This window comes from Hyaena hyaena, unplaced genomic scaffold (genome assembly GCF_003009895.1).
Source record: "Hyaena hyaena isolate Hyena2069 unplaced genomic scaffold, ASM300989v1 scaffold_1365, whole genome shotgun sequence".
Classification (NCBI taxonomy): Eukaryota; Metazoa; Chordata; class Mammalia; order Carnivora; family Hyaenidae; genus Hyaena; species Hyaena hyaena.
The window spans coordinates 371,087-380,452 of NW_024081994.1; the positions used below are offsets into that span (position 1 = coordinate 371,087).

At 34.6% G+C, this 9,366-nt stretch overlaps 1 pseudogene; it reads right to left on the bottom strand.

The window, feature by feature from the left end:
• Positions 1–2,639: 2,639 nt before the first annotated feature.
• On the bottom strand, positions 2,640–8,208 carry LOC120225243 (annotated as a pseudogene).
• Between the last annotated feature and the right edge of the window lie 1,158 nt (positions 8,209–9,366).

A 9,366-nucleotide genomic window follows, 5' to 3' on the forward strand; every position in this document is an offset into this window, starting at 1 on the left:
AAGAAGATACATTTCTGGCCATTATGAAGTAAACAGACTCTTATCCACAAAGGTAACTTCCACCAACCCCACTTGGAAAGAAAAATTTTGTTGGGAGAAAAGAGAAAGTAGATTAGATGGAGACTATATAACTCCAGGGTCTCAGGTGAACTAATAAAAACTTGACGTATTAACTAATGGCTTAAAAATTTTAAAGAGTAGTAGCAGTTAAAGTTGTCTAAAATTGGACAAACTACTTTGGAATATATGTTTTGAATAGACTGAAAAATCTGTTATAGATTAATAAGTTTATCTCTAAAATTCTTTGTTTTATGATATACAGAGTGTCACCCTTTGTATATAATTTCTGTGTCTTCTCAACATCTATCCCCATACCTAAGGCCCCATGCTCTCTTTATGGGACTCATTCTCACCTAGAATAGTTTTCCAGTGGTCTATTTGACATGATCATTTAGATTTAAGCATACATAGATATACAGAGATAAACTAAAGCTTTGAGATTGCATGTGATTGCATTGAATTATAGTTGAGCATCAATCTACTAGGCATAAGGCAGAGTTTCCTTTAAATTCCATCAAAGACTAAACCAATTACACTTGCCATGTTATTGTTCAGCTCACTAGTCACATCATGTGAGCTAATACATTGACCAAAATTACTTATCTACCAATTTATCATTCTTGTCACGAAATTAAATTACCATCTTTAAGAAATATATCTGTGAGTGTACGAAGTAGAAGATGACATCAAATCACACAGTAGAAAGAAGTAATATGGAAACATATTTTGTTTGGCGTTTTTTACTACAAGTTTTCTCTAATATGCACAGAAATGGTGCGTAGCACTTATTACAACTTCCATAAAGCTAAACGATACAAACAAAATTGTAAATCACCTGGATTACGACTAGCAATTAAGCGAATATGATGAATGGTGTTGCTTTTCTCTGGGCAAGCATGATATAAATGTGTTACAAACTGGTACTATTACCTATGATGGCTGAGTTCTTCCTACCATTCCTACTTTTTCTGTTCTGGATTTCCATACAATTGTTCCGACATAAACAAAATTTCATTTTTAACTCATCTTAAACATTAAAATCCACTAGCATTATAAATTGTTTTGTTTTTTTAGCCTTGTCTTCCAGTTTAAAAAAAAAAAAGGTTTTGTTTTTGTTTATTTTTTTTTTATTTTGGGGAGAAAAGGTTATTATCAGGCAAGAAGAAAATGTAATAAAATATCTCCACCACCACCACCCCCTTTTATTAGATGCGCTTTGCAGTGTGTTGCTACATTCTCAGGTTTGGATATACTCTCTGAAGGTCTGGGAGGGGGAGAAAAGGTATTTTGAGTATTTATCTCAAATGTGCTGCAGCATTATTGTGAGCTGCCTGTCATCATGTGCAGTCCACAGGAACAGAAGCAAAAAAAAAAAATTCCTCAATAAGAAGAAATTGCCTTTTGAAAGTTTGACAGGTTCACATATAAGAGAAATTAATGCGAATATATTTTAGACACCGTTGTAGATGACAGAGAAAATACAAAGATGGAGAGAGCTTCTGCAACTGAAAAGAGTTAACAAAGATGTCAACACATGGTACCTGAATCAACAGAATATGCCTTTGGCTACCTTTACACCCTTACGCATTTTCCAAAAGTTAGCAATGGAGGAATTCTTCCTTGGAAAGTCAGAGCTGATGGTGTGTTGTCAAGGATGAGTCAGCACAACAAAATGGTATAAAAGATAGTGGTGATTGTACTTCTCAAAAGTTGAGTACAGGAAAATCTGAGAAGTGATTGGCCAGGTAATAGATAGCAATAGTGAGGTCATGGGAACGTGGAGTAACAGGCTTGATTTTAAAAAGAATGAGGTCTGGAGAAAAGGAGAGGGGCTTAGGGACCTCAATAGCACTTAGGGGATTTTCTTCACCATCTAAAGGCAAAAATGCATGCATCAACTTCCCACGTTGTAACACTCTGCATTTCAAATTAATTTAGCAATAAATATGAATTTTCCCCCAAAGACCAAGTATGAAGAAATACTAGGTATTCCCGATAAAGAATTTTGTTTCTGTTGTCAGACTTTGGTTGAATTTTGGTTCCATGACTGGTTAATTTAGGCTAGTTTTATACTTGTTCTGTTTTGTGTTTAATCTCTCTATGCCTTAATATGATGTAACAGTAATGATAATATTCATTTCATTGTTTAATTATAAGATTGAAAAGAGATACTACATATAAACACATAATAAATATACAAGGCACTCCGAGAAAGTATAGCTTCCATTAATAGTTTGTAGTAATCAAATAATCAACTCTCTTTGGAAAATTTCTCTCTCTCTCTCTTTATGTCACTTTCCTTCCTCTCACCCTCCCATTTCTCTGTTCCACATGCACAAATAAACACCAACACACACACACAGCATGCATGGAATAATCAATGGTAATTACAAAGAATAAAGAAAATAAAAGATGGAAATTTAATGTGACTGTTCCAGATACATTTTTATACCAACCTGAGAATGAAGAGAAATATTCCCAGTAAGAACACAGAAGTGAAAAGTGAATGCTACATAAGAGATGATAAACAATGTATACCAGGCAAAGGATAAACTGGAAGCCCACAAGAGAAGAATCCCTTAAATGTGTACCTTAGAAAAGGAAAAAAAAAAAAAGAAGAAAAAGAACCAATTAAGACGATTTGTGTACAAATAACCCTAGGGGAAGTACGTCTCTAGAGGAAGAGTCCATGGTTGAGTTTTGGTTTACTAAGAGCAGATGTGCACAATTTTATTTTTCCCCAAACACAAGTTATTTTGAATGTGTCCTGGGATCAAATTTTAAAAAATCTTGCTTTGGGTTTGCATCATGCTTAACCTAGTGATGGTGTCAATCAATCTGCACAAGGCAATCTTGTGTTTTGCACCCTACACTCTGTGTCACTTGGATTTTCCAGTGAAAGATGAAACAAGTATTATTATTCCCTACAACTAAACCTATAGTATATCAAATCAGTTTCAAATCCTTTATTTTATAAATAAGGAAAATGAGAAACTTAATTATAGCAACAATATGGCATATATTAAAGTTAGCACATGCCAATTTAACTTGATTCTCCTAATTACCTCTTGAGGTCATTAATATTATTTCCATTTTATAGACGAGAAACATAGAGCTTAGAGAGTTCCAATGACTTGGATAAGATCACACTGAATCAGATTCCTGATTCCAGACTTTGATTCCAGAATTTGTACTGCTATTCATCTCATCCTATTGTCCTAAAGTAACTATTAATTAGGCAGATCAAAAATCTCAACTTCTGAATCCAAATAACTCTCATTTCTATTATAGGACTGGCCTATATAATATGTTCTATCACAGTCTTAATGAACTTGAAAAATATGTTCTTTGTATAGCAAAAAAAAGTGGATAATTTCAGTGATATATACATTTGATCACTTTAACTGAGTCATCTGGAAATTTATGCCCTCAAACTTGTTCACTCTTCTGGCCTGACCACTATACTCATATGGCTCCACTTAAGTTCATACAACAAGAGCCTATTTCTGCTTATTGAGACCACTGAAGGAAATTGCTAGTTTCCTCCAAAGTCTATTTTTCTTCTCCCAATGCAATAAGATTTTCAATAGAGCAAATACCTTGTTCATGGCCCTACACAGGACCTATATTACTACTGGGCACATGGTAGATGTTCAGGCTAAACATCTAAAAAGAATGGCTAAAGCAAGTGGCTAAATGATTATGTTTTCAATAGGTGAATTATACAGGCAAGAGGATCACATATATATCACTTAGATATTTCTCAGAATAAGTTTGAGAATCTCTAGGCTACCCATGTAGCCATCCTTTGGAATTGAGGAGTGTTGATGAGGCATTATGTTACAGCTCTATGTGGATTTTGAGGCAATAATTGCTACCTTGAAAGCATAATTGTGTTACCTAGAACTAAGAGTTTACCATCTATAGAAGTATTGGTCCTCGCATTATAAACAGTACCTACCACTGACCCAGAATTTCTTTCAATGACAAATTAATTATTTTTTTATTCCCTTAAATATTGTGCTAGATTTAGTTTTTAAGGCCAGTCTTTACAAGACACTAAATAGCCTCCTGTGATTCCTCTGGGTTTTATGTTGAAAAGTGATCCTCTGTGTAAGGAGCCATTAAAACGACTCATTTAGCATGGAGAAATACAGATAAGACAACTTTCACAGAACAAGAAAGTGAGTTTTTGTTATTCTAATTAAAGTTCTCTGCAGACCACAAATATGACTTAATCCAATTATCTACCTATATGGGTCATGAAAAAATTACTTTTCCTTTAAACATTTCCTTGAGGCTACCAATGTTAAATTATAATCTCCTCCCCTGTATTTTCATAGCACTTAGTTCATATCATTTATGCAGTAATTATCATTTTGTATCTCATATAGTCTTAAGTGCATGTGTCATAATGATTGACGTTGAACAATTTGAAACAAGACAGTGACTTAGTCATCATTGCACCCTTGATAGTTATGTAATACCAAGTATTTTTCTATGTGCAGTAAAATTTTTGCCACGTGCAGTAAAATATCCACAGGGGTCAAGGATTAGGATGAGGACGTCTGTGGGACCCATGGTTCTGCCAACCACAAAGTATTGGCTTTTTTCCTCTTCCACCTTCCAAACTTCTCACAAATTCCTCTTTTTGTCAATCTAATTTGGATTCAAATGAGGAAAGGATTCTGCAGTCCAGTTATCTGCCTTAAACAAGTTGATACATACAATCTAAGACAAATTCCTTTTTTCTTTATGTTATGAAGTCATTACAGAACAATAAAGCTTCATTTGACTTTGTCATTGAAACATTGTCAATGTTTTCTTTTAAAGTATGAAAGAAAATACAACTAAATAAAGGAAAGAAAATGATGAAGGATAAGAACACACTATCTTCAACCAACTGATGTTTGCTTCACAAGTCCAGGCATCAAAATAGCAAAAATGAAGGCATTAACATATGGAAGATTTACCCAAAGCTAAATTTAAACATGATATGTGTAAGCAAAATAAGTCAGTTACTTCCTCATTTAAATGCACATTCAAGAAAGGCATTATGAAACAAACTGAGGATAATCACTGGGGTTCTTTAGCTGTAAGAAAATTCTATGGATGTTTCCTCAATATTTGACACCAAAATAAATGGAGAGATTGTAGGATAATAACTAAAGCATAACAAAACCTGGGATATTGCTTGCTTTTCTCCCTGAAAACTCTTTGCCCCAAATAAAGAAAACTCCCATGTAAATTAATTGTTGAAGTGTTTCAGTTTTGTATAATGGGAGATAACAAAATAAATAAAAAAACTTTTTGTCTACTGCTGATGTACATAAAATTCAGTCAGCAAGATTAAAAGGTACAGGGCAAGGGGATTCAAATACAAAGAAAGCAGAGACTATGGTACAGTAAAACCTTGGACTGCAAGTAACTTGTTCTGTGAGTGTTCTGCAAGATAAGCAAACATTTCTAATAAATCTTAACTTGATAGAAGAGTCATGTCTTGTGATATGAGTAGTACATGACATCAAATGTCATATAATCACAACTCTGAGCCAATGGTGCCCCCCATTGCAGAATTGTGGGTGATCATCTCCCATACTCAGATGATTAGTCTCAGGCCACGGTGTTTGTCAGAAATAAGTGATTTTTTCAGAACGTTGGAAGGTGTCTGCAACTGACACTAGTGTATTTTTTGTCACTTCAAAGCATCTATGGACGTTCCTTTGTTTTTTCATACAAGAGTGACCTTAGGAAAGCTTTGCTGCATTCTAGGTCAGGCTGTTTGAAGACATAGACCTTTTCTTCTGCTGCCTTATTGCCAGTTACATCAAATACAGGATATGACAAGAGTTTATTAATACTGTGCTGTAGTCAACATCCGGGCTAGTGTATACAATTTCTCCCATGCAGAAAAAGATTCCGTTGAGCCAATAGATGGCAGTAATTCTGTTAGTGATAGTGAAAGTTGTCCTACACAATAACCCTTCCTCTCTCTGGTCTCCCTCACACCAGCCACAGAGGTTTTCAAAGGTAAGTGTAGACTGGTTTCTTGATTTTTCTCTATATTTTGTATTTTCTTTATTATTTTTTATTTCATTACAGTATTGTAATCATTTTTATATGAATATTTTTGGATTGTAGAAAAATCATCTGTATTTCCATTATTTCTTATGAGGAAATTTGTTTTGGATTACAAACATGTTTCCGAAATGATCTAAGCTCACAAACCAAGGTTTATGAAGCAATGTAGAATTAATGTGAAGCAAAGTAGAATTAAAGTGTATTTAATTATAAATCATTAAATAAGAGGGAACATGTCCCTTAACTGATAAAAGGTATCATTATCATCCATAGTGAATATATAATAATATATGTAATGGATGAATTATATAGTGTGAATGATTTAGAAGGATAATACTGGAAATTAAGATTAAATTTGAATCTTTAAAATATTTTTAAGCTTTTACAAAAGCAAGCAAAAATAAGAATGAATATATATTGGGTATGAATAATAGTTATATGCATATTTAATGCAGAAATCTAGTCTAACCAGAAGGCGTACAATAAAGCAATCTTTGAATATTTGCCAAAATTCCTAGTGGAAAAACACAAAAAAATCATATAATAACATCTAGGGGCACCTGGTTGGCTCAGTTGGTTAAGCATCCAACTTTGACTCAGGTCACGATCTTGTGGTTCATGAGTTTGAGCCTCCCATCAAGCTCTATGCTGACCACTCGGAGATACATGAAGAAGACAGTTCTATGAAATATAGTGACAGCTGTCAAGTGGGATCCACATGAGGAGAAAGCTTTCTTTCTTCCTTCTCCTGAGCACATTTTTAGGATGGCAATAAGGATACATATATAAGAAATCATAACAACTAATAAAGATTAAGAGAAATTGAGACCTACCAGTATGCGCATGATATATTTGATAAAGTTTCTTGCCCGGGCCATCTTGATGAGAGCTGTTTCTGCACAGTAGAAATGGTTGATATTACTTTCCCACAGAAGTACAAACCATGAGTCCACAGTGTTGAGATCAAGCTAATAAAGAAGTAGTATATGTAAGGAAAAGAGATCAGTTGAATACAGATAGTCCTCGACATTCTGCCGCTGTAGAGCGGGGGGTTGCCAATTGCCATGTATCTGTCAAAGGCCATCACAGCAGGGATGTAGACTTCTACATGGAGAACTGCAATGAAGAAAAAAACTGCACTATACAACCAGTGTAGGAAATGGTTTTGATCTCAGCTACCAAATTTTATAACATTTTAGGTGTGACTTGAGAGAACCACGCATCTGCAGAAGATAAGTGACTGAGGAAAAAATATGGATGGGGCTGTTGAGCTGGGGACTGATCCTGATTAATATGATCATACCAACGTTCCCAATCAGAGATTCTGCAAAGAATGCCTGAGTGGCTCAGTGGGTGAGGCAGTTAAGCCTCCGGCTTTGGCTCAAGTCAGGATTTCATCGTTCGTGGGTTCGAACCTCGTGACCGCTCTGGGATGACAGTTAAGAGCCTGAAGCCTATTTCACATACTGTGTCTCCCTCTCTTTCTGCAACTCTCCTGCCCCCGTACTCTGTCTCTCTCTGTCTTTCAAAAATGAATAAGCATTAAAAAATATTTTTAAAAGAACAATGAAACACAGAGTGATAGTCTATAGTAGTCTTCTATCAATATTTAACCTTAAATTATAAAAATTTCTAAAACATATCAAAATGCTAAGGAAATTTTTTGATGGGTTGGGGAGGAAACTATGTTTAGATTTTGACTATTTCAAATTAAGACGGCTAGCTGTCTGGACTCTGGATACCATCTGGCACATATTAATACTCTGATATAAATATGTTGAACTAATTTACCAGTAATATTCTACTAATGTTCTATTTATTTATGATTCCAGAGATTTCACAAGAGATCAATGGTTCTTCATAAAATTATGCTGTATTTGTCAGTAAAGTACAAGTTAGAAATACATCATCATCACCACTTTTAAATTATTCATTCATTTATTTATTAATTTAGGTAGTTAATGCTTTCCAGGAAAAAAAATATCACTGGTTCTTTTCTTATCCATAATAAGGTGTTATGTCCAATCTGTTTTTTGTCTAAAAGGACATCTAACTTTTCTCACCCATTATCATGTGAGATCCATCCTGCCCACTTTTTTCTCTAGGATTTGTCTCTATCTTAGTTTCCTGCTATGTCTGTGCCTCCCACTGCTCATCTCCTGGTTGAAATTTATATGATAGAAATCAAACGAAGATTGGAAAAACAAGAGCTGACTTTCATCCTTAGATAGAGTATTGGCAGTGACTGAGGCAAAGCAAAAAGGATTGCATGATAGGTTGTCTCTGCCAAAATACTAAGTTCAGAGAGGTATTGCCTCATCTAATCATGAATTTGTAAAAGAGAAATAGAAGACATTGTCAACTCTATTAGAGTATCGTCTTTGCTCTACAAGGAGATCTGCATGATTTTTTCACCTTTCATTTATTGAATGAGATTTTATTGATTAATATTACTCTCACAAAGTGATGATAACCATTATATATGAACTACTGTTATGTCCATTCCCTTATCTTTCTTAAAACAAGGTAATATGTGAGACGAAATACTATCAGGCTGACCAGTACTTAGAATATCAGACATTTCCCTCTGGTAGGTTTTGCTTCTCTTTCCCATAGTAATTCAGCCTGTGGTCTCAACGAGTTATGTTTTTGTGTCCAATATTTAGAGTCTTGTGCCTCTCAGACCAGACAAGTAATGTGATTTTAACTTTTTATTGATTCTTGGTTTAAAATTAAGGACATCAGTTGGCTTCACACTTATGATAAATCCTATCATGACGACCAGAGTCCTCTCCTCTGACACAAAATGTAATTGTGTTTTTGCCTTATTTGGTAAGACATTTCAAGGGATAATGTCAATTAATAGGGAAGTTAAGTAAGAAAATTACAGTGTACCCGTGTTGTTCATTAATTTAATAGTAGCAATTTTGACCACTCTTTAACAATGTTAAAGAATTAATGTTTATTGTAATTAGGCTAAGGGCATGTTAGAAACCCATGTAGCAGGATGATGATGGAAACAGATGGAGGGTAAGAATGATAGTAAGTCTCTTACTTGCATAAGAGTGAGCCTTACTGCCCGCATTGACATCTAAACACAACTTAGCCTAAATGTCATGTTTTATAAAATAACTTTACTTAAATGACTATTAAAAATGGCTTGACTGTGGGGGTGCCTGGGTGGCTTAGCTGGTTGAGTGTCTGACTTTGACCCATGTCATAATC